Source organism: Callospermophilus lateralis, chromosome 6, assembly GCF_048772815.1.
Source record: "Callospermophilus lateralis isolate mCalLat2 chromosome 6, mCalLat2.hap1, whole genome shotgun sequence".
Taxonomy (NCBI): Eukaryota; Metazoa; Chordata; class Mammalia; order Rodentia; family Sciuridae; genus Callospermophilus; species Callospermophilus lateralis.
Window position 1 is genome coordinate 96,353,540 of NC_135310.1, and position 26,990 is coordinate 96,380,529.

Sequence of the window (26,990 nt, forward strand, 5' to 3'; positions counted from 1 at the left end):
GTTTATTGTTCAATGAATGAACTTCCCTTTTGTTTGCTTTATATATGTGGTATATATTTATGTATTGATCTTCTGAGAATCACCAGCCCATTTCTTTTTATTTGAAAAAAGTGTTTGTTGCTAAACAAAGTTTGAAAAACAAATGATCTCAGGCATCTCTTATTTTAGAGTCTTCCTAAATATTCATATAAAGACATCATGCTTCATTCAATTTTATAATAACATAAAGTCATACTTTTGATTAAATTACTATCTTTAAAAAAATTAAAACATTTTGACAAATATGTATTCTTGATTGAGTTTGGAGTGGCCCAATTACAGATGATTGGAAAAAAGAATTAAAGCCACCAACATATAACATTTATTGAGTGCTAGGTACCATTCCACATTATTCTAGATATTTTATGTCATTTTATCTTTATAGCCATATCATGAGGTAGGTATTATTTTACAGATGAGGTAATATGAAAGACCAGAAATATTTTTTAACATGCCCAATATCATTTGGCAAGAAAGTGGCAGAAGCAATACAAAAACATAAAAAGTGCATCTGACTCCAGAGCCATTAAGTAGTATTATCCCAACTTTATGAATGAGGCAATTGAGGTATAAAATATTAGATTTTTTTCAGATTATGCAGCTATTAACCACTAAAGATGGAATTTAAAATAAGTTCATTTGACTTTGAAATCTGGTGGTTTAGAACTATTATAGTTGTTAGAAATAGTTAAAAATTAGCAAAAGATAGAACAACTGTTTTTGACAGCTATGTAAATGAATACCTGATCAAGAAGTTAGAACACTTCCGAAAGAGGCTGAGGACTGTTCATAAGGTTATTTAAAATTGTATTACTTATCTACTAATGCTTAGTAAATTACCACACACTTGGTGGCTTGAAACATACATTCATTAGCTCAGTTTTTGAAGATCAGGAGTCTGGGTTGGCTTGGCTGGGTCTTCTGCTTAGGGTATCATAAAGCCACAGTCAGGGTGTCAGCCAGGTCTGAATTTTCACTGTGCACCTGACCAGGGAAACTTTTCTTTCAAATTATAGAGCTGAAAAATTCATTTCCTTGAGGTCTGGGACCCATGGCAGCTTGCAGTGAAAAGAGCAAGAGAGACTCTAGCCAGACAGCCATTTTCTTAGGTATTCGTAAACCTGTACATTCAAGAGCAATATGGGATGAACCCAGATATTTTGTCCAAGCCGTTCCTGGCCATCCTAATACCATGTTAAAAAAAAAAAAAAAAAAAAAAAAAAGAAGAAGAAGACAGAGTAAGCAAAGCTGAATGTGGTGGTGTGTCTCTAATCCCAGCAACACAGGAGGCTGAATCAACAGAATTGCCAGTCTGAGGCCAGTCTTTGTAACTTACTTAGGACCTGTTTCCAAAAAACAAACAAACAAACAAACAAAAAAGGACTAGGAATGTAGCTCAGTGCTTGCCTAGCATGTGCAAAACTTCAGGTTCAATCCCTTGTACATAAGCAAACAAACAAAAAAGAATCCTGAACAGACTAGTATCAATATGAATGCATGTTCAACAACCTCAACAGATTCTCAGTTGCCTGGCAATCATGTATTTTAGTTACCTAAATTTCCCCTTCAAGCCAACAGTTTAAAAAATACCTAGGGGTTGACTGGGGATGTGATTCAGTGGTAGAGAGCTTTCCTGGCACACTTGAGGCCCTGGATTCGACCCCCAACATTTGGAAAAAAAATAGAAATTAATTTTCACCAAACTTCCATATACATCATAATCTTGTCACTTTTGCTTTTTATTCTTTTAAAAAAGTGGAGCCTATGGTAAGAGCCCATCTTTAGGGGCTCACTCTATGGATACTGGCCAGGGTTCTGGTTGATGCTCACTCCTTCACGCTCAGCATTAGTAAGGGCCTCACATACTTGCTAGTCACTGGGAATTTTACTGTTATTGGTCACCTTATTCCCATCTCACTTGTCTGTAAATACTACCTTCTTTTAATTCTCTTCAAGTAAACCTTTGAGTGTGCCATCTGTTTACTATGGAATCTTAACCAACATAAAGGCATAAGTCCACGTTCTGCCCTAAGTATTAGCATCACTGTTGACTTCAGTTGCACACACTTAAAAAGAGATCTCTCTAGAACTAAACAGATCTTGGGCCAAAAATGAAAGACAGATTTGGCATAATTTTCACCTCCATTGCTTTTGGCTGGTACTTTGGACCATGGTATTTATTCCTGCTGATATTTTCCACTTAGATCTAGTTGACTCATGGATGGATTGTTTGAATTTTGCCTATTGCAAGTTGCTTTCTTCTGAAATAGCCTGCCTTTACATGACGTGGTCAAAATGTTCTGTCTTTGTCACCTTTACTTTGAGGTATGGATATTTTGTGATGGTTGTGACCTTATTATTCTTGTGTTCATGACTTATTATGGCTAATTCACTTTTTGGTTGATTTAAGAGCTTTTGATTTTATAATATACTTCTTAAAATAGCTTCTATTTCAGTTTTGTAACTCAGTCTTAATAGCAAAACACAAACAAGTCTATTTAGCCCTATGCATAACAAAATGCTGAATTTTGTTATGAAAGGTTGATATAAATGTCCAATTATGTTTACTTGTTTACATATTCTATGTGAATTTCAATAATGGTTTGTCAAGTATTTATTACTACTAAATTTGTTTTATTTTACATAAATTCCAATAATTTTCTACATGAATCTTCATATGAAATACCCCAAGACACAAAACTGCTATTCCTTGAAACTTTATTGGAAACATGTATACATTCATGTCATGACCTTTACAGAAATTCCATTTATAAAAATGAGTCATGAACTACTGAGGACGGGAGAGCTGAACGCTGCGGCTGGAAGCTGGTGAGGCAGAGCGGCGTTGTTCCGGATCGAGGGCCTTGTGCCGAAGCTGGACCCGAGGAGATGAAGCCGAAGATGCGTGAGGACGTAATCTCCTCCATACGGAACTTCCTTATCTACGTGGCCCTGTTGAGAGTCACTTCATTTATCTTAAAGAAATTAGACAGCATATGAAGATTGGACATCACGTGTACATGCATGATATGAAGAACCTGGTTACAGTTTCTCCTCCTATCTGCAAATGAATGGGCCCAGAATGGTGTAAGAGACTCTTTGATTGAATGGACATAAAAATTCTACTTGTTAAGAACAAGTCGGGCTATGATTACTGACCTTCATAGCTAAAATATACAACAATTTGGAAAGTATGAAAAGACATCTTGTAATTATAGTGTGACCTTATGCTTGTGATACTTGGCCTCTGAATGTTGGTATGATTGTAAATAGTGTCAAACTCCCTTTCATTAATTATGAGGGGATTATGTCCGAAATGGCACTGTCTTGTCAGTCATTTCTGTTTACATTTTTACTTCTGTCCAGAGTATATTTGTGAAGAGGCCCTTACAATTATGTCTTATGAAGTCAGCACCCAACCACAATGACATTTAATCACAGGACTATTCATCTATATTTTAATAAACATAGCAATTAAGAAAAAAAATGAGTCATGAATATGTTTATATGAACAATTAACTGCATTTTATTTATTTATTTTTTGGTATTGCAGATTGAACCTAGGGCCCCTTTACCACTGTTATATTCCCAGCCCTTTAAAAAAATTTTTTAAAAAAATTTGAGTCAGGGCCTCATTAAGCTTCTGAGGCTGGCCACAAACTAGTGATCATTCTGCCTCAGTCTCCAAAGTTATTGGTATTACAGGTGTGTGCCACACACATTGCAACATCACTAATTTCTTAAAAGAACCAATACTCTAGAAAGAAGATTATGTCTTCCTATATGTCCAACAAGCCCCTGATCCTTCCATGTCTGTAGCTCTATGACATAAAAAGCTTTTCTAAGAAAAGCAGCTGAAGTGTTTCTCTATTCACAGGGCTACAAACCTTATATCACATGCTTTCTAATTTCATGGATCAGTTGACTTAGTTCAAGAGATTAACTCAGGAACCAAAAATAGTAAGCATTTTGACTGTCAGCCAATGGAATGCCTTGTTACTAAAATTGTGCCCAAGAAGGGTAATCAATATTGGGTGGTGACTTACCCACATGGCAATTCTCTCTTGGGAGTCTCTGGAGGGAACTTAAGAAAGAGACATTGAACTTTCAGCTGTCCTAAAACAGTAAGATCCAAGAGAACTTGAGGTGGAGAAAAAACAAGTGGAGAGACTAGTACTGGGAGATGTATAGACTGAGATCAAGTTGGAAGTCTTTGTCACAGGAAACGACAGAATTTAATTCCCCCCCCCTTTTTTTAATGGTCATCAAATATATTTAAAAAAGCTCAACATTACTAATCATCAGAGAATGCAAATTAAAATCACAATAAAATATCATTTCATGCTAGTTAGAATGTGTTTTATTATTAAAAAGAAACAAAACAAAACAAGGGCTGGGGATGTGGCTCAAGTGGTAGCGTGCTCGCCTGGCATGCATGCAGCCCGGGTTCGATCCTCAGCACCACATACAAACAAAAAGATGAAGTGTCTGCCAATAACTAAAAAAATAAATATTTCAAAAAATTTTTCTCTCTTTTTTTTTTTTAAAAAAGAAACAAAACAAAAAATAATAAGTGTTGACAAGGATGTGGCAAAAAGGGAGGCCCTGCACACTGTTGGAAGGAACATAAATCAGCATAGCCATTATGGAAACCAGTGTGGAATTTCCTTAAAAAAATAAAAATAGACCTACTATATATTCCAGTAATCCCACTACTGGGTATATATCCAAAGGAAATAAAAATCAGTATGCTGAAGAGACATCTGCACTTGTATGTTTATTGCAGTACTATTCACATTAGCCAAGAAATCAAATCAATCTACCGGCTCAACTGATGGATCAATAAAGACAATGTGGTATATATACACAGTGGAGTACTATTTCAGCAATATAAAATGTAGAAATCTTGTCATTTAAAACAATGTGAAAAGGACTAGGGGTCATTATGTAAAGTCAAATATACTAGCCACTGGAAAAAAAAAATCTCATGATCACACTCAAATATGGAATATCAAAAAGTTGATCTCATAGGAGTTGAAAGTAGAGTTGGGCATGGTGGTGCATGCCTGTGATTTTGGTGACTCTGGAGGCTGAGGCAGGAGAATCACAAGTTTGTGGCCAACCTTGGAAACTTACTGAGACCCTGTCTCAAAATAAAAATTAGAAAGGGCTGGGGATGTAGCTCAGTTGTTAAGCACCCCTGGGTTCAATACTCCATACTGGAGAAAAACCAAAACTGATAGTAGAGTGGTAGATAACTGAGGCTGAGGAGAATAGAGGAGAGGGAGGCAATGGAAAGGTTGGTCAATGCAAACTAAGTTATGGTTAGATAGGATAAATAAGTTCTGGTATTTTATTGCATGGGTAGGATGATTATATTACATACTGTACTGTGTATTTCAAAAAAGTCAGAAGAAATAATATTGAATGTTTTTACCACAAAATGATATGTTTAAGTAGATTTGCTTACCCAGACTTAACTATTACACAATGTATATATGTATTGAAATATCACATGGTACCCCAGAAATACAAACAATTTTTACTTGTCAATTAAGAAAACAGTATGAGTAAGGAGATTCTTTGAGATGATGTACATAGCTTGTTCTTCATCAAACTTTCACCTTAAGGTTTTGATATCAATTGAATATATCCTTTCTATGATGACTAAAAAATGATTATTAATATGTTTATTTACTTTGTCCCCAGGTTTGCTGAACTCTGAAGCAAGGCTGGATCAATAGGGTTCTGTGGGGCCTTTTGTACCTGTCTCTGTCTCCTGAAGTCCTGTTTATCATCATCCTCCCTCCATTTTTAATTTTTTTTCATGAAGAAAACATGGTGTATGTCCTTTCCTCACCCTATGTTGTAATCTGCTCCTCTACCAGCAGAGGGTACCCATTTCTGCCCCACCCATATGCCCTTGGGAATTTTCCCTAAGATCTTGGGGGTTGGAGAACATCACTGAAACAGATGCATGGGAGGGAAATGGTATCCCAAGGCAGTTTTGCCACAGGCAATCTACAGTTTTAAAATGTGAATTTGTTCTCCAGGCACTGCATATGAGCAGGGCATGGGTGTTATCTTCTACAGACAAGCACTGTTTGGCACTGCAGCCTGGTCCACTACCTTAGCTCATCCCAGGCTTGGGGCTTCTGATGTGTTTCTCAGTAATGAGCTGCAGCAGGGACTCAGCCTTCACCTACATCTGTATGCAGAGTACACCTGCAACCAGTTCAGAAGTGTTGGCTCCTTCTTCTCTTGTTTTCTTCCTCCTGCCACTGTTCGATTTCTCACAATCAGCCCACATAATTCTTTTTTGCCAACAAGCTCCTCCAGTTTCCAGGGCTGCACACTGAATTTCTTATGCGACATGCATAGCCTTGCTCACTGGAGATCAGGACATTTGACTCTTCTGCCTCTATTGCAGATACAGTGTTCCATTTCAGGTTGGAGTACATGGAGGCCAGAGTTTGTCCTAGGGCAGGACTGCATACATTTGGTGCTCAATGTTAGCAGAATGCACAGCTAGGAAAAGAAGCCTGCCTTTTGTGGCCAGAAATGGTGACAGGGTCTCTCAGCATGCCTGGGGTTTACTCTAACACTCTAACAAAACCTGATCACATGTTAACCAAGCACAGAGAATGACATATGATTGTGTCTCCTGACTGCTGGCTTGTCTCTAACAATTAAGCAATTTTCCATTAAATTAACATGGCTTCTTTATCTAATGCCCACCATGTGCTAGGGACTGCCTTGTTTATTATGTTTTGTCATCTCCAGAAGGCTTAGCTTGAAGTTTCAACAGAAGGGTAAATTTCCAGGAAGACTGTGAGAGACTTAAAGGCCAGGTTGATGATATCAAATACACTGAATTTGTTTCTGTGTCTACCATGTTCTAGCTCCGGAGTTGCTGGTGAAGTTAGTGCCATTGGACTTTTTTGTTGATAAGACAAAATGATCCAGATCTCTATAGTAATTTGATGCCTCTCTAGGTACCTATAACGATGATTACTGACCTTCTAGCAGTGGGCCGCTGCTACAGGTGGCAGGACATCTTAGCCAAATTGAATTCAGAGTTTAGTTTTGCCTCTGGACACTCTGATTTTTCTTTTCCACATAGATTTTTTCCCATTGCAAGCTTCCTGAATTGCTCTTGATGAGTCAGCCTTGCTTCTGACTTCTCTTAAACAATATTTTTTGTTGTTGTTGTTTTTTTTTTTTTTAACTCCAAAGTGACAGTTCACAGGGATTGAGAGATGGTACAGTATGAAGCTTATTTGGCAATGTGTGTATCATGTAGAACCAGATCTAATTTTTCTTTATTTCCAGTGATGTATAAAGTGTTCTTTGTGTAGGAAGTTGGTTATCATCAATAATGTTACCATTATAGTTTGGATCTGAAATATCTCCTAAAGATTCATGTGTTGAAGCTGGGTCCCCAGTGCAGCAATATTCAGAGGTGGGGCTTTCAGGAAGTGACTGGATCACGAGAACTCAAGTTGTGCAATTTTACCTTCCATCTGTATCTTGAACTCTTAGAGATGTTATCTCTGATCTTGTTCAAAGGATTCATCAGGTTCTCTCTCTCTCTCTTTTTTTTTTTTTCTGGGTGGGCCTTTTTCAGATGTTGCTGTTGGGTTTAAGAGCTCTATCAGTCCTCTAAGACTGTGTCCTGAATGTTCTCCTTCCACCTGGCTGAGTATTTGCTGACACAGCCTCTTAGTTCTTATTTCCTTTGTGTACTTTTAAATTTATACCAACTAAGATAACTCGAGAATGTCATGATTTTCTCAAACCCGAATAAAATTATTTGCAATTATTTCCTTTGTGGCATTTATACATTGCAAATAAATTATTAAACAGCAAATTTGTCTCTATTACCGTGTTTTTTTTTAAAGTGAGATTTAAAGGTGACCCTAAACGAGTCTTATCTGTTAGCATTATTTGAGATCTAATATTATTTAATAATTCTATTTGTCTGTTTAGCAAAAACTATCAAATTTATTTCAGATTATCACTAATCCAAAGAGAAAGTAAAAGTAACACATAATCTCTAGTTAAATTATTGCAAGTCAAATAACTGAGAGCAAATAGAGTGAAATAAGAAAGTTATGGATATTATCTGAATTAATTAGATTTCAATTTTCAATAAAACAAATTCCATTTGTAAGTAATAATCTGTTCCCCGCTAATAATAATATAATTTACATTGGCATGATGAATTTGGCAATATATTACCTTAAGGAAAAAGCCCAAATTTATGAAATCCTTTTCCCCCTCTTTTCTAACATTCTAAATCTAGTTACTATTTTTCTTTAGTTTTTTTTTTAAAAAATTTCTTCTTTAAAAGAACCCACCTGCATAAAACATAGCAGCAGCTCAATAAGTAATAGTAGGCAAAGTCTTAAGAGGCTTTACTGCACAAAGGGGCCAAATCCCTCAGCTGTAGAATTGCTCTTTATGAAGTTTCTGAGACCTTAGGCTCTTCCCTTCATTTTCCCACTGTCTCCCTACTTAGCATTCACAAAGTCTATCTTTCATTTAGGCTACATTAGTTTAAATCTAGGCAATTTTCTCACTTTTTTGTGGAGGGGTAGGGAAGAAACAGAAAAAGGAGATAGATATGAAGAATTCATTTACTAATGGACTTATTTTCAGAGATTGCTAACCAAATTAATATTAGTATTAGTAGTTGAATTTTTGTACTGAGTATTGAACCCCTAGATATTCTACCACTGAGCTACATCCCCCAGTCTTTTTTTTTTTTGGACAGGGTCTTGCTAAGTTGCCAAGGCTGGCCTTGAACTTGACATCTTTCTGCCTCAGTCTCATGAGTAGCTAGATTTACAACTGTATGCCACCATGACCAGCTCCAGATTATTTTTTAAGATACCTTTATTCTATTTATTTATTTTTCTGTGGTGCTGAGGATCAAACCCAGGGCCTCGCATGTGCTAGGTGAGCATTCTACCAATGAGCTACAACCTCAGCTCCCAAATTATTTTAAAATATAATTTAAAAATAATTTAAAAATGACTGTATTTTATGGTCATTGACAATTTATTGCACCACTGTTCTGAGTATTCTTGTGCTTGAATTAAAGTACTGAATGATATATTCTATCAGTAAATTTAGACTCACAAAATATTGTTGTTTATTTTACTCATTGGTTTTCATATTTACTATTGAAATGCAAGCATGTAGTAGTTTCACTAGATATAGTGGCAACTGTGAGTTTTGTAAACAAATAAGATTTGAGAGACCCATAAAGGATTGGTATTCACAACATAGATGTGCTTTTATTAAGATTCAACCATACAGTTCATTCAAATTGTCTTATTCCTTTCTCTCCCTCTTCTACCATACTGTGCTAGATTTCACAACTGGGTCAAGGTGGTTATCTTCCCACCATGGCTCCATATAATCTTTTCTCTGTGCATCGGTGTCCAAATTCCTTCTTATAAAGACACCAGTCCTATTGGATTGAGGTCCATCCCAGAAGACTTAATTTTTACTTAATTACATCATTAAAGCTCTATCTTCAAATACAGCTACATTCTAAGTACTGAGGGCTAGGATTTCAAGACATGAATTTGAGGGAGGCCAGTTCAGCCCATAATAGGGCCTTACCTTGCTCACCAAGAAGTTCAGATCTCAATCTTATGCCCAGCTTCTTACTTGTGCAATTTCCTCAACTTTTCCCTTACCTTCATAATTCACTACGCTGAAGTCATTTTCAAATTATAAAAGTATATTCTGCAGACATCTATTTCTAAAATTACTGACTAAAATTAATCCCCATGCTGAGTCCTGTGGTGTCCCCCCTGTTGAGTTAGGGGAAGGAACTTGGCTTCCCCCCTCACCCCCGAGCTTCCTGGTTGAGTTTATTTCCAAAGTACCATATAGTACCAAGACCATTAAAATGAATTAGTAGATCCAGAGATTTCAAGATGACATTTAGGTTAACTGATTATGGCTAGGAATGCAGAAATCAATATTTGATTTAAGAAATACAAAAAGCAGGAAAAGAGGTTGAAAATATGTAAAGGAGGTTGCCAAAACAGGGTCAGTAAATTCAATGAGAAGACTCAGCCAATAATAATTAAAAAACATCAAAATAAAAAAAACAAAAAAGCAAATAAAACAAAAACCAATTAACAACCACCACCACCACCAATAAAACCCTGGAAGTCACCAATATTCATTATCATGGGTGAGATTAAGGTAACGTGTACAGATAAACTTCAAAAAAGTAAAAAATAGTTTACTGATGTGATTCTCACCTAAGAGAGACTAAGAGTCAATAGGGGGCAACTGAAAGTCAAATGTTTGGGATACTCTTTGTGCGAAGCAAATTAAATGGTCAGAGATGGGTGAGAGGAAAAGCTTAGAGGAAAAGTTTAAGATCCAAGAGTTTAGAGTTAGATAGAAATGGAATAGATCTAAGAACTGGGCAGGAATAAAAGAGTAAAGTGTGAAATAACTGCTAAAACAGCCTTGGTTAGTCAATAGTTAAACTTTATAAATATTTATACGATTAGGATGATTTTGACTATAATTTAAGAAAGCCACAGCTTGAAGAAATAGCTAGTAGCTGGTGTGGTGGCACACACCTGTAATACCTGCAATTTGGGAGGCGGAGGCAGGAGGATCACAAGTTCCAGGCCAGCCTAAACAATTTAGCAAGGCCCCATGTCAAAATAGAAATCTAAAAAAGGGCTGGATGTAGTGGTAAAGTGTGTCCCTGGGTTCAACTCCCAGAACTGCAAAAAGCAAAAACAAACAACAACAACAACAACAACAAAACAGCTAGAATATGAAATCAACCCAGATGCCCTTTAGCGGATGAATGGATAAGGAAAATGTGATAGGGTGCTGTGATGCATGCCTGCTATCCCAGTGACTGGGGAGGTTGAGAGAGGAGGATTGCAAGCTTGAGGCCAGCCTTAGGAAGTTAGTGAGAGCCTGTATCAAAAAAAAAAAAAAAAAAAAAAAATAGAAAAGATTGGTGATGTAGCTCAGTGGTAAAGCACCTGTGGGTTCAATCCTCAGTAGACAATGAAGAAGTAGGAGGAGGAAGAGAAGGAGGAGGAGAAGGAGGAGGAGGAGGAGGAGAAGGAGAAGGAGGAGGAGGAGGAGGAGGAGGAGGAGAAAAAGGAGGAGGTTTAAATAATATATCATATATTTCAAAATAACTAGAAGAGTATGAAAATTCCAAAACATAAAAATGATTAAGAGTTGAAGACATGGAAGTGTTATTACCTTGATTTGATTATTATACATGGTATACATATGTGAGTTACCAAAATACACCCCATAAAGATGTGTAATTATTATGTCTTAATCAAAAGCCAAAAGAAAGCATGAAAACATTTCTCTTATAATAGGAATCTTGGAAACAGGGTTATCTGAGTGGTTAATTCAATGACTTAGCAGAAGAACAAGGAACAAATTTTGATCATCTGTTTTTTTGGTGCATCTGTTTTACTTCACATAGAAACCTGTTTTTAGATGGATTCTCTGTACAGTTTTAAGATGTTTAAAGCAGTCCCCATCTTCATATCCAGGTATGAAAATGTGCAGTGACAGAAAGGATGCTTTCTTCCTTTTGTCATTATTTATTTATTGATTCAAATGCCATATTTAAATAGTTGTACTAGCTTGCTAGGGCTACCATAAGAGGGTGGCCTAAACAACAGACCTTTGTTGGCTCATAGTATTGAAAGGCAGAATTCCAAAATCAAGTGTCTCAAGTTTGGTTTCTTCTGAAACCATCCTACCTGCTTGAATGTGATCACCTTCTCTCTGTCTCTACTTGGTCTTTCCTCTGTGTTTAATTCTTGGTGTCTTTTGTGTGTCCATATTTTCTCTTAAAAGAATGAAAGTCAGAATGCATGAGGAACCTCCCCTACAACTTATTCAATCTTAACTATTTTTAAAAAAGTTTTATCTTCAAGGACAGCTATATTATGAAGTATTGGTACTTACAGCTTTAGCACAGGAATTTGAGGGGATGTAATTTGGCTCATAACAATGGTGGAAAATTTTCCCATAAGTTCTTCCCATATTCAATATTCCCTCATGTCTCATTGAGCAGAATTACATTATATGACCATGCTCAAGCCAATTCCTAGGAATAGAAATGGGGCCATGATTATTGGCACAGGCTTATTCGAATTTACTATTGGAACTGAGAATGGGATAACCTTTGCTCATGTGGCAATAAGAGATAGGCACTGAATAAAATCAGGGCCCTTCAAGCAAGGAAGTAAGTGGCAAAGACTGTAAGGAAAGTACTCAATTTGTGACCACAGTAATCATGGGCTTGTAGTTTATGGGTGATTTGGGCTAGTCCAAGGACTTAGAAGCAGAGAAGACTATAAATACACTAAACTTTGGTGAAGTCTGAGGAAATGAAACCAGACATTTGGGAGCCTTTCATAATATCAAGTTAGAGAGGGCAGTTAAGAGTGAAGCTGGCACATGGGGATAACAGTAATAGATAGCCACAGATAAAATGAAGAAAAGGGTTTGAAAGGGTGGCTCCAGAAATAGCTCCACAAATCTTGACTTTATACTACTGTTAGAATATTATACCTCAATGACTTTTTTGTCTTCTGAGAACTTTATTTCTTTATTTGTGAAATGGGCATGTAAAGCCAATTATTTTACTAAAGACTAAATAGGAAAATCAGGTGAAAAAAGTTATTAAAGTATAAATACATATGGATATTAAAAGTTATTAAAACATAAAAGTAACCTAATATTTAACTTAGGACTTTTGACTGGTCTGTGTCCAGCACAACTGGGGAGAGGAACTCAGTTGAGTAAAGACTTAGCAGAATTAATACAATTTGTTATCTAATTTTTATTCATGAAAGCGTAATTTGCAGTATAACCATCAAATAATATGAAATAAAAATGCCCCATTCAAAATATTTATCTTTAAGTTTTTTCTATTCTCTTCTGTCGTATACACATCCCTATGTGAATCTGTAGTTGTCCTCCTGGTTGCATGCGTGTGTGTGTTTGTGTGTGTGTGTGTGTGTGTGTGTGTGTGTGTGTGTATGCATATGTGCAAATGCATGTGATGTGTACATGTTATGGTTAAGCAAGGACTATGTGTTCCTTTCTCTGCGTATGGACTTTGGAGTTGGTTGATTCTCCTCTGTCATTGGAGACAGCTTAAAATATCACCTCTTTTAAAGGACTTAAAATTTTTGATTCTTGCGCAAAACAAGAAAGTTTAAGCACTCTCTATTTTGAAATCTATGTATGTAACATATGACTATCATGTGTAAATGCATATATACATAACTAGCAATTTTCATTAATTTTTAGGGTAAAAAATCTTTCAGAAACTCATGAATATCATTTATCCAGATAATTGTGATGTTAATGATGTTGATTCTTGCCCACTCTTGAGCTGTTGTAACCTCACTGTATGTGATCTCTGTAATTCTTATTATAGATCACCTAATGTTATACAGCTGTATCTTAGCTTGGGTTCCCCAGGAAGCAGAGCTTGAGACAAAAGTTTGTTTTCAGGCACTTTATGGAGGCCTAAGAGGGAAGGAAGCAAAGATGAGTGATTGATGGAGCAAAACAGGAAAGATGGAAAATGAGGATTTATTATTAAGTGTACATGCATACATACAACTAGCTGCTCAATCCTATAAAATAATAAAATAAAATCATATAAAATGTCTTAGTTCTGTCCAGAGATAGGGAGAAAATTTTTACTATTATTGGTCAAACAATTGGTCTTGCACTCCTAGGTAGCACAGTTAGGGTGCAGAGCATCTTTCCATGTTATCCCACATAATGCGATCAACAGAGAACACCTAGGCATAAGGTGAGAGGCTTCTGGGACTATTATGAGGCAAGGCATTGTCAAAGTGCACACTGAAGTGGCTAGAGGTGTGCAGATTGGTTGCTTTACCTATGGCTGGAATGAAAGAGGTCAGGTGAAGAGAGTCTAAAAGGATGCATGAGAGACATATTTGATACACTGTGTGTGTGTATACATACACATATATGTATATATATTTAAATGATTTTGATTAGCTAAGCTTTACTGTTAAAATAGATATTATTACTTATAATTATTTACTGCAGAGATCTTTTATTCACCTTCATATAGGAATATGTAATTCTCACATGTATGAACACATAACAACAAATGCCACCATTGTGTACAACTATAGTGCACCAATAAAAAAATATGGGATAAAAAAGAAATATAAAGTTCTCCTTAATGTGGATGGCATGACACTTATTTTGAAATATTTATTAACCAAATTTAATATATATATTGCATGAATGCAAAATTCCAGCCTCTCATTTTATGCATTTCCTAGACAAACATTATTAATTAAAGAAGAATGGTATTTTGTTGCCTTTATTTTCAAGTTACCAGACAATAATATGTGTGCTGGTAGGTCTAACATTTGTGTGAAAACATGATATAATATTTAGCTAAGAAGTATCATATAGGCAAGATGGAACATCCCTGAAATTTAAGAAGCGATATTATCTTTTAGTCGCTTTGGGAGTGGCATTTGCTTCCTGAGGGGACACTACTCTTGTATACTGACATTCTCTTAGGGTAATGTCTGAGCTCCATTTTTTGCTCTGTCTGGGTGTGGACAGGATGAACTGGCAGTATCTACCAGTCCTGTACATTTCACAGTAATTTCTTACTGTAATTTTTGTCATCATGGCTGCATGTGTTGCTACAGATTAAAGCTATTCCAGATGAATGGGTTATTTTGCAAAACTGTGGTGATTTTGAAAGTTGTAGTATCCATGGTTACCTTTATCTTTTAGGAATAACAACTTCCAATGACACCAAAAAGTTGTATTGAAAAATTTTCTATAGGGTGATTTTAAAAAAATATTTTTAGTTTTAGGTGGACACAATATCTTTATTTTATTTTTGTGGTGCTGAGAATTGAACCCAGTGCCTCACGCATGATAGGCGAGCGCGCTATCACTTGAGCCACATCCCCAGCCCCTAAAGGGTGATTTTATGAAAGAAATGCTGGTCTGTTTCAAAATATTTTTCAGAAGTAATCTCTAAAAAAAGGGGAGGGCCTAGAGAATATCCTTTGTACTACCATCTTTTTCCAAAGTCAAATATCTGATAATCAAATTTAAGGGTGGTGTTAAAATTTTGAGTAGAAGGAAGAATGTTTTCAGGGTGTCTGTGACTGCCTACTTACTACAGGTGCTCTGGTCTAAAATGTTTCTCTGTGACACTGGCACTCAGTTTACAGATGAGTTAAATTAATTGATATTCATCTATATTATTTTCCATTAAAAACTATTCTATTAAGTTACAAATAATCTTAAATTTTTTTACTCTGTCATACAACAACAAGAAATATTTCAATCTAATTCACTACTAAAGGACATATATTTGAAGAAAGCTGACTTTCTTACTTTATTGTATGCATTTTAATTCTAGGAGTAATTTAGAGATACTAAATTTAGAGATAAACACTTAAATATAATCCTTAAACCTGTAATACCAACAAAATCAGTTATTCTTTAAATACTTTTTTATTATTTTCCTTATAAGGTGTTTGTATTTCAATTATTGCGATTATATGTTGTGTAAAAATGTTTAGCCTTATTTTGGTAACTAAGAAAATTTGTACCTGCTTTGCTAGTGTAAGACAAATGTGCTAATTTCCAGTGGAAATATTCATCAGTGTATTATAGTGAAATATGGGCAAAACCATGGTGATCCAAAAATCAGATATGGATTAAATAAATTATGGTGTAGTTACACAATGGAGTAATATTTATCAATTAAAATTATGTTGAAGTAATGTTTATATTTGCTTAAAAAATCTTTATAGTCTATAGCTAAGGGAAGAATCAAGATAGAAACAGCATCTTTGACAGTTTGGGAGGCTATAATAAAATATCATATTCTGGGTGGCTTAAGCATTTATTTCTTATTTCTGGACACTGTGAAATCCAAGGTTGATTGCTAACAGATTGGTGTCTGGTAAGGATCCACTTCTGGGTTTGTAGGTGGCCCTCTTGTATTCCCCCAGGGTTAGAAAAAAAGCATCTCTCATGTTTTTTCTTACAAGGGCATTGATTTCATCCATTTACCCTCATGATCTAATTACTTCTAAAGCCCTCCTTCCTCCTATTACTATCACATTGAGGGTTAAGATTCCAGTGTAAGAATACTGGGGGACACAAACATTAAGTCCCCAATAAACAAAATATTATTCATGATTTCATTTAAAACCTATATGTGCACACACACATTCACAAAAAAGAAACAAAAGTTAACAGTAATTGCCTCTGGTTCATTAGATTATCATTAAAACAAGTTATAGGTAACAAGTTATACTAGAATAAGAATTTCATAGGAGAATTATTTGCTTACAAAATCATCAGAAGGGCTAGAGAATTGGGCTTTTGATTGAGATTCCAGAAATGCCTTTCAGACCTGCTAAGTGGGCTGGTTCCTCTGCCATGATCCAGAAGCTGATTGTTGACTCCAAGACCAGGTAAGCCCAGCTGAGATCTACACTGTCAAAGTAGTGACTTCACTAAGCCAAGAAACAGAACTATTATCTCTATAACCATAGCTACAGGAAAACCATCACCAACAAGACTGTGATTGACAGCAAAAACTAGAAGTACAGACAAGTCTTCTTTCATTTTCCAAATCTGTATAGGTACATGTCTTGGTGGGACCTGGGATATACATGGAAACTGGGTTCAGGAAGCCTTCTAATTTTTAGATTCCTACTCTCCAAAATGTAAGAGGGAATGGGAATGGTATTGTCAACCAATAAGCCACGTTGGGTCCCAAAATTGATTTTAGTATCACCCTAACACTTTTGATGCTTTTTGAATTTTTCATCATTGAGCATATATTTGTGATTAAGGAAAAAAATTCTTTCAAGCTTTCACTAATATTACACAGGTTTTATAACTATCATCTTTAATGTTATTTGCTTGACTCTTTAATTAAAAAGACTTTTCCATATTTTCTTTCTGCAAAATGGGACCAAATAGTGTTCCTCCGTTTTCGTAAAGTTTGAAACTTTATAGATTTAAACATGTATAAAATGCAAGGAAAGAAATGCACATGTAAAAGGCAGATTCAACTCATGACATACAAAATGAGGATAAAGGGTCCAAATAAAGAGAACACAGCTGCTTTTCATTCTGATGCCACAATGTCACAGTTTACTCTATTGACCAACTGGCAACATGTCAAATAAAAATTCTCCCTCCATTACTTCTCTTTGAGGGCTGAGAAAACTGTTTAGAAAGTGAATCTTATGGAGTCAGTCAAATAAGATCATACCTGTCAAACAGCATATTTAATGTACTGATGCTTATGACACTGTCTACCAAAGGAGAACAACTCAAATGTAAAAATAGGTCTATGCCTTTGGGCAATGCTGTTTTCTTCCCTGTGATATGTCTGCAGACTTATTTCCATCCAAAATGTCAATGGGGTTTGATTTTATTGCTTTCTATTCTGTATGTTTGAGATGTCTGCTGAGTGCCTGGCAATGTGTGATGTGGAACAGAAATTCAACGGGGTCTCTGGTTGTTTGCAAACTTATTTAAGATTTTTGTTGTTTAGAAAGATAAATTGAGACAGACACATTTTAATAAAAAAAATTTAAAACTGGAAATAACTAAAAGCCATAGTAGATCTTTACCTAGAAAATAATTTTATGGCTGATTGCTCCTACATTAACAAGAATAAAAATTTTCAAGTCTGGAAAATTATTGAAAAACAAATACAAATCTCCATGGGTTCTACTCCAGAGAGTTTGATTTAGCAGATTAGATACATGAGCTATGACTCTGTATTTTCAAAAAAATCTCCTAAGATCTATCTGATAATCATTGAGTTGTTGGCAACTGAGAGATAGAGAAATTAAAGAGAACCTATTATGAATAAAGATCACACAAGTGTCTTTTAATATCAACCACTGAGAAAAACTGAAAAACAATTTTATTGGCCATATGGAGAGAGAAAGAAATGACACCAACCACATATACAATTTCCTTCCTAGTTTTCCTGCTGGATGTATGTTACCCTCATAGGGGTTGTGACTGACTGTGGATGCAATACTGAGGGAGTTCTTTAACTGTGATCTGATGGCACTGGATGTCTACTGAGGCTCATGTCTGCAGGAAATGAAAGGTTGTGCCAATAACAGTTTCTCTTCATGGCGAGCTCAGGACTCCTGCCCATCCCCTCTTAGCTATGTCTACTGAACCAGGTATGCACTTGTCTATGCCTGATTGATCCATCCTCCCAAGCTTGCTACATATTACTAGGAGATTGATTTTTATTTGTGCATTTACTTTCTGAGGCACTCACATAATCACATAGTTTTGTTTTGTACTGGAGATTGAACTTAGGAGCACTTTACCACTGAGCAGCTACATCCTCAGCTATTTTTGTTATTTTAGCCCGAGGCAAGGTTTTTCTAAGTTGCTGAGAAGCTCACTAAATAGATGAGGCTGGCCTAGAACTTCTGATCTTCCTTCATCAGTCTCCTGAGGTGCTGGTATTACAGGCTTGTGCCATCATGCCCAGCTACGCACATACTTTTAACTGAGGGATGGGGGTGGCAATCATTCTGTTGATGTTAACCGTTTCCCATTCTCTAACAGCATTACTTTCATACTTAGTATTTGAAAGTCTTCTATCCAATAGAGGTGAGGGGAGACAAGAGGGTTCGAAGGGGAGAAAATCCTGTAGGACTACAAAAATATAAAATCATATTTTTTTATTATCTTGTTTAAAATCCTTCATTGGCTCCTTATTGCCCTTAAGGTAAAGCACAAATTTCTTAAACATGTATTAGAAGGATATCAATATGGCGCCTACCCCAGCAACAGGCGTCTACATCATTCTATCTGTTCCCCATCATTTTCTAGGGTCTTGGGATTAGTTGTTGTGATGGGAAGGTGAAGTTTATGACTAATGCTAGTTAGTACTTGTGGGTATAAATGATGTGTGTCACTTCTAGGCAGAAGCTTATAAAAAATATCCTGTTGTCTCTTCACTGCTAAAGTGACCAGGAAAGCCAGATGTCCCTGGTGTTGTTGCTGTGAGATGGTGAGTCTCCCTCTTCCTCATGCCTCAGTGTTTGTGTTCATCAGAGCCCCCACCACAGCCAACTTGTCTTCAATTTACATTGGGTATGCATCTTGAGTGACAGATGAACCGTCACTCTGCCAAATCACAGTTACCCTGGTGTTTGCTTGTGACTAGAAGATAACCTAGACAGTCCTGGCTGATAGGCAGAACTTGCCTATCATTCTCACTTCATCCTTTTGCTGCTTTTCTCCTACACGTGATGCTGTAGTCAGATGGGACCTCAGGTTCCTTGAACACGCCCACTTCTGATCCTTTCCACATGCTATTCTCTTTTCCAGGTTGCTTTCCCACCTCTTATTCATTGGTCTAATTGCATATTTGTTATCTTCCTTTTCTCAATCTGGACATCATTTTCTCCAAGAAACTTATTTTGATCTTCCGAATTCTCATTAGTGCCCTTTCTATAAAACTTGAGCATATCCTGTACTTAGGACACCACACAGAACCCTACTTATTAATCCTTGCATTCCCCTGGACTGTGAACAAGCATGGACAGACATCATATCTGTGTTGGTCAACATTAATTCCTAACAGGAAAACTAGTACTAGCATAAGGTAAATTCTCAAAAGAGATTTCTCAAAAGGAGGATTGAATGAACAGATTCCCCAACACTCTCTGGAGAGCTGGGTCAAAAGGCAGAGTGAGCCAGGAACGGTGATGTATGCCCGTATTCCCAGCAGCTCAGGAGGCTGAGGCAGGAGAATCTCGAGTTCAAAGCCAGCCTTAGCAACGGGCGAGGTGCTAAGCAATTCAGTGAGACCCCATCTCTAAGTAAAATACAAAATAGGGCTGGGGATGTGGCTCAGTAGTTGAGTGCCTCTGAGTTAAATCCCTTGTACAAAAAAAAAAAAAAAGAAGAAGAAGGAGAGTGAATGAGGGAAGCAGCTTAGTGGCAACTGGAAGATGTTGAAAATTTGCATTCGTGACATGCAGATGATGGTAATCTGTTGCCACTCTACTGTCCAGTTCATTGTTGGGCCTCTTACACCCTCCCATGTTGCTCTTTCTCCCTGTTGGCTTACCACAATTTGCAAAAGATTTATTAGAGTCTATTGCCAAAGACTGAGAAATTCAACTGGTTTCTGAATACCAAGTGGCAAATGTTTACTATATGTGAGATGAAGACAGGCTGTTCCTCTAACAATATTTTGCTACTGAGTTTGAAGAAAATTAATTTAAAACTAATTTTAGGTATAAATTATGTCAAAGAGAACCAGTGCATTTCTGTCAGCTTCTTTTTGAAATATCATTTGCACTAAAAGTAATTTTTAAAATATGAGAGCCGTGTGTTGTAGATTTGAAAGGCAGAAAGAGGGCACTCTGCATAGTATATTTTTCTTTTGTTCTGGGTTTGACAATTCAGGAATAACATTTCCCTCAACTGATATTTGGATAAAAATAGTGGCCATTTGCAAATATATACCATTGTGAAAATGCCCTCTGTATGTCTGAAGGGAAGTCATTCAGCTCAAAATCTTATTCCAGCTAGCAGTGGGATTCAAATGCTAAAAGCAGTTGGGTTTTAAGAAGCCAAGTAAAATACATTTCCCGACTTTCTCCTACGTGTTAAGCCTATTCTCTAATGGTTCCTTTCTTACATTTAAAATTCTACTGGGTTCAAGTAACCAGATAATTAGAAAAATAATTAAAGAGAAATGCAATAGATGAACATCTTCTAGAAGCTCAGAAAAGGCTGAGTATATCCATTGGCATTTGCTTGAGTCTATTAGAGAGCTGTAGTGCAGAATATTGAATTCAAGTATTGCGATTTTTCTAGATGTCAGTATTAGTTGCCAGAGGGCTTGCTCTTCATCACGATAATCTTCATCCTTTATAAGCTTGACCCGAATAAATAGAAAGTATTGATTAAGAAAAGTGACAGTGTGGAATGATTTTGATTTTTCTTAGGTTTCAGATATACTCCTGAGTGTTTATCTGTATTGCTTTCTGCTGAGAGACCCAGGGAGTCTCTTGAGAAATGCTCTCTGGCCTTCCCTTAATAATAAGCCCTTTGGTGGGGGGTGGAAAAGAAAGAAATGGTGTTGTCTCTGCCTTTGAAGAGTATATGAGTATATGTGTGCTTAGAGAGACAAATCCCACAAAATTCAAGCACAATTAGAAAGCAGCAAGAGAGCATGGGCAGAACAATCTGGGAGGATCTATGGAGAAAAAGAATCATAATGCAGTGTTTTAGAACATGCGATCTGGACAATTTGGGTTTGAATATTGTCATTGTTAATTCTATTTAATGTATAACTTTAGCAAAGTTACTTAAGCTTAGGCAAAATGGGGATAATATGACGTTCACTTCATTTGATTCTGTGGATTAAGGTAATACATAGAAAATGATATTATAATAGGTAGAACATAGACATGCTGAAAGAGTTACTGGTTATTAATGCCAGAGGTGATACTTTTAATCAAGGAACTACCTCACTTAGAAGAGGTAATTTCCAACCCACTTTCTAACATGTTAGCTTTCTTTCTTGTTTTCTTAATGCATCCCCAAACTTAGCATTTTCTAGAGCTTTAAAAATGTTTTTCCAAGTTGATTAATAATAAAAGCAGCAATACTTTTTATTAAAATAATATACTAAACAAAAGTCCCCTGCCTTAAATGCATAATCTTGCCAACAATTTATGAAGTAAGTACTACATACAGACTACAGTTATACAAATGAGTGTTTAGAGATGAGTGTTTGCATATTTTGTTTTATGTATCAGCCTTGGGAATCTGGATTAAAATATTTGCATTATGATACATGTTTTCTTATAATTTCAGTGCAAACTAGTAGTAATACTTGCCCAAAATTCTAATAATGCAATATAATAATATCATAGCTAATGCAAGTATAGCTGTTGCCAAGCACTCTTCTAATATGTGTGTTCATTTAATATAATTATGGAAAGTCTTTATTAGAGGACAACCAAAAATGCATCCTTTTGGTCATTCCACAGTTCTTAAACTCTGGCCTCACTCAACTCAACTGAAAAAAATTCCAAAACTCCTTAAATACTGGTATTTTTATCCCTTCATCACTATTAAGGTTAAAATAAAAGGAAAAATAATTATTGTTTTTTGATAACATGTTTTCCTATTGCCCCCAGAAAATCCTCACTGGCACCAAGAACAATGATAGAGCCTTTTAACCTAGGCAGAGCTCCCACGATAATGAAGAAATATTTGTGCCAAAATGTCATGTTGTCTTTCTTGAGAGATCAGGTTTTCCTAACATTTTTATTATCAGCAACTTTTCTTTCCATCATTTCCAGTCACAGTTTCCTTTTATTATATGTTTGCACAGCAATATTTCTTTAAATAAGAGATTGTTAAGCCAAGAAGAAAGACATATAATACAGCAGCCATGTAAAGACTTTGTCTTCAGAGATACCATGGTACACAGAATAATGGAAAGGGGCCCTGAGCCAAGGATTGCAGGCAACCTAGCTAGCAAGGACAAGGAGGAGGATTTTCCTCTAGAGCTTCTCTGTGGATCCACTTTGAACTTATGATTTCCAGAATTGTAAGATAAGGAAGTTTTGTTGTTTTAAACTACTAAGCTTATGTTAATTTGTGATTGTAACAATAAAAAAACTCATATAGATACTAAATGGGAGAATCAATAATTTGTTTGAATATAATCTTTACATTTGGATATTCTCACTAACATGTGTCCATGATTCTAAAATGCATACTTTCTCCATTTTAACATCTTGGAATTTGGGATGCAAATTGTTATTAATGCCAGAGGTGATACTTTTGATACAAAAAACACATCTTTTTACCCTCATGAGTTACATGCACTTTATTCCTAAAGTGACTTCCTATAATTGCTGCTGGCTAGGGGGCAAAAGTGCTGTGTGGTGTCACCGTGCTCCTTTGGGCACTGAAAACTTGTAGAATGTCAACTATTTGAGAGAAAATGTCATAAAAAATAGTGGCACTCTATTAAAACAGTTTTGTTGCAGAGGATGGTAACTCAGTGGTAGAATATTAGACCAGTAAATACAAGGCTCTGGGTCCTGGGTTCCATACCAAGCACTGCCAAAAAAAAAAAAAAAAAAAAAATTGAAAAAGATTCTGAAATAATTGCATACTTTCTGAAAAAAAAAACAATAAAAAGAATTTCCATATAAGCTTTGGATTCTGCAAAGATTTAGATTTTGCTGTTATACACACACACACAAACACACACACACACACAATACTTCAGTATGTATATATATCATAAACACAAGGTAATTCTCATTTTTAATTACAGAATAAATGTCAACATAAGTAAATTAGCATTGACCACATATTCTAATTTAAAACATTACAATTTTGTCAATTGTCTCATTGATGCCCTTTATAGTAAAAAATCAAATTGTGTTAAGTGCAGGTACAAATATCTTAAAATGAATTCCATCATTATATATAAAGATAATGCACCAATAAAAATTAATTAAAAATAAGTGATAATTCTGGTACAAATCCAAACCAGGATCACAGGCTGTAGTCATTTTATTATCTCAAATCTTCTTTAATCTGAACAATTCTTAATTTTAGTTATTACAGGCCAATTATTTGGCAAAATATACCTTAATTTGAGTTACTTTTGATATTTCTTCACAAGTAGATTCAGGTTATACTTTTTAGAGGGGTGTAGTGGGCAGGAAAATCCCATATGCCTCTTCAGTGTAGCATATTGAAAGTTGCCTTATGTGTTTGTTTTCTTACTGATATTAACTTTGATCACTGGGTTAAGGTGATGTTCCAGGTTTCCTCCTCTGTTATTACTCTTCTCATGGTAATTAAGACACATCATGTAGGGAGAAACTTGGTGCTCATTTTCTCATCATGGTTTCTCAATAGAGCCCTTTTAAACTAGGAACAAAATGGTTGTGGAGAGGAGGTATGAGAAGTGGTGCATCACCTAACCCAAGTTGCAAACATGACACTTTTGAAATGGGAGCTAAAGGTAATCTAGCCAGCTTTACCCAGTCCAAACAGTACAGTGCTAAGGGCATTTGGTTCTTTGGTGGATTCTTTTATAAAATGCTGTGTAATCAGTGCAGTTGATGGAAAAGGGTGACATGGTATCAGGGTGAGGATATTGCTGATCAGTCCTAATCATTTCATTCTTCACAGTCTTTAAATTGTATTCTTACAATTTGCTTAGGGAGTAAATACCAAATTTACTTTCTAAATTGTATTCTTATATTTCCTAAAAGAAACTCAGATAAAAATAATTTGTATTGTGCTATCAGCATGATTAAATCTTAGTGAGAATTTGTGAAGTAGGAGCAATTGTTTACCGTTTTTACCTTCAATTTAGAAAATCCCTTTGGCATCATTTAGTCATTGTCATTGCCTTTCTTCCAATCCCTCACCTCCCCATCCTTAGGATACATCTGCTCTTAGGAGGGGAAAAAGACCTGATCAGCTTATTTAAACTGAATGAATAAAGACAGTGCAATCTTCTAGTATTCTCTCAGCAGATTTGGATTTTTGTGTGTTGAGAGTTCTGGGTCAGCTTGACCAAAGACATGAAGCCGAACAACACTTTCATACATTTTGGTTCTCAGTGAGTATTATTTTTTAAAAAGCTGAGAAGACTTTTCTGATTTTAGCATGTAGTCAACTGTCTGCTCTGCTGAGACTAAGAACTGTCTACCTGGGTCTCCCAGACAGAGCAGTACAAGAGGAATTTGTTTTATTCATGTTTCTCTTTTGCATGATAAATGTAACAAATTATGTGGTCACAAAATCATCTTTTTACCCCCATGAGTTACATGCACTTTATTCCTAAAGTCAACAACTCAAGAAGATACAGACCGGAGAATACTCTGTGGACTTCAGTAATAATAAACATAGATTAGAGTAAAAGTCTTTATCATTAAAAAAAAGATTTAAGAATACTGTTTTCACTTTGCAAAAGAAGAATTAAAGAAGAAAATGTAGGGTGCTTTAAAAATACAAACCAGGAATAAGCATTTCCTTAAAGCGATGACTCTGGGTCACTATATTTCTCTTGTTAATCACCCTGGAACCAGAAATTCCATTGTCCGATTCCAAGAATTTAAAAAGCTCAGAAGTCAATAGGATTGGACTATAGCAATATAAATCATTCTTTATTTGATGAATATACCTTTACATTAATAAAACATGTATTGCTTTGGTGGTTGGTTCTTGTTTACAGGTAAATGAAGAAAAATGTCGGGCGTGGTAACTGAGGACTGTAATCTCAAGGACCCAGAGACCAAGACAGGAGGATCTTAAGTTTGAGACCAGCCTCAGCAATGTCGTGAGACCCTGTCTCAAAATAAAAAATTAAAAGGAATGGGATGTTCAGTGGTAAAGTACTCCTGGATTTAATCCACAGAATTACTTTCTTCCTTTTTGGTTTTTAAGTTCTCAGGAGGTACAGCAGAAAAATCAACTCCAGATGGCCATATGGCTCTAAAGGAGATTGCATTTATTTTAAAATTTGTGCCCTATTTCTTAAAAAAAATAAGGTGTCTCAAAGTCTAAAGTCATTTCCAGAGTAGAGACTTCTATTTGTTCTGTATATATTTATTCTCCCTTTGGGGAAGTGCCATTCCCATTGGTTTACAAGGCAAATATCTAGGTTCAGTGGTTTATTTGGTCCTAGCATGATTGGATTCTGACTTTAATCGGTTGACAGGAACCCATCTCAGTCCTGTCTCACAGTTTCTAGATAATAAAAATTATTGATAGAATATCCAGGATATGTTCTAGATTTTCCTTTAATTTCTTAAGTAAGTCTGGAGAGAGATGGTCTTGCTTTCAGTATATGCTCATTAGGATTTATCAACTTACATTGGTGAAAGGGAACAATACTATTGGCAGAGATGAGAATGAACCATCACTTTGGAGAAACTAGTATATACTAGGTTTTCTGCTCTGACAGAATCCATTTATTTGTCCTATGTTTTATTTTTCACATATGTGTAAAAACTGTGTATGATTAAACTCTATGTCTTGGGCTGGGGATAGAGCTTAGTTGGTAGAAGAAGCTTGCTTTGCATGCACAAAGCCCTGGGTTAAATTCCCAGCAACACACACACACACACACATACACACACACACACACACACACACATTCTATGTCTCACAGGCAGGGCCAGCTACCTAATTTGCAGAGACCCCATAATTTCCAGGGGCCAGTATAAGACAAAAACCACAGGATCCTTTTTCCAACAGCAGAAAAAAAAATGCTTTTTCCCAAGTTTTTTTTTTTTTTTTTTTGCTTTATATGTCATAGTGTCTTTTGCTATTTAATATCATGGTGCCCCTGGCATGAGGTTACTTGTAGGGCAAACGCAGCCCCTTACTGGAACCATGGCCCTATCCTGAGAGTTGGTAAACAGGATGCTTATAACTGATCCCTTCTTCTTGGTACCATTCCCAGACCCCTGTTGGGGGTGAAGAGCAGCAGCAGTTGCTGGAGGGTGGGAAGAACATCCTCACTCTGGGGAGGTAGGTAGTAAGACCATGTGAGCCAAGGCTCTAGACCTCCAATGTCTACTTCATTGTCCCATAAGACTTCCCAAACAAAACTCAGATTTGGAGATAAAATGCTTAAGAATTCTAAGACAATGGGCTACAAAACACTACACTCCAAACAGAAAGCCCATCTGAGTGTGGGACGCTGCCTGACTGCACTGTTGCAAGGATCTGCAAAGCACGAAAGAACTCCTGAAGTAGTTTTTGTTATCCTTGCTTTATAAATAGAGAAGTAAAACTGAACGTCATACCTAATAAATGACAGAACTGGA

General features: G+C 36.1%; 1 pseudogene; it reads left to right on the forward strand.

Annotated features, from left to right (window-relative positions):
• The first annotated feature begins 431 nt into the window (after positions 1-431).
• LOC143401939 (mitochondrial import receptor subunit TOM5 homolog pseudogene) lies at positions 432-3,493 on the forward strand (annotated as a pseudogene).
• The last annotated feature ends 23,497 nt before the right edge of the window (positions 3,494-26,990 follow it).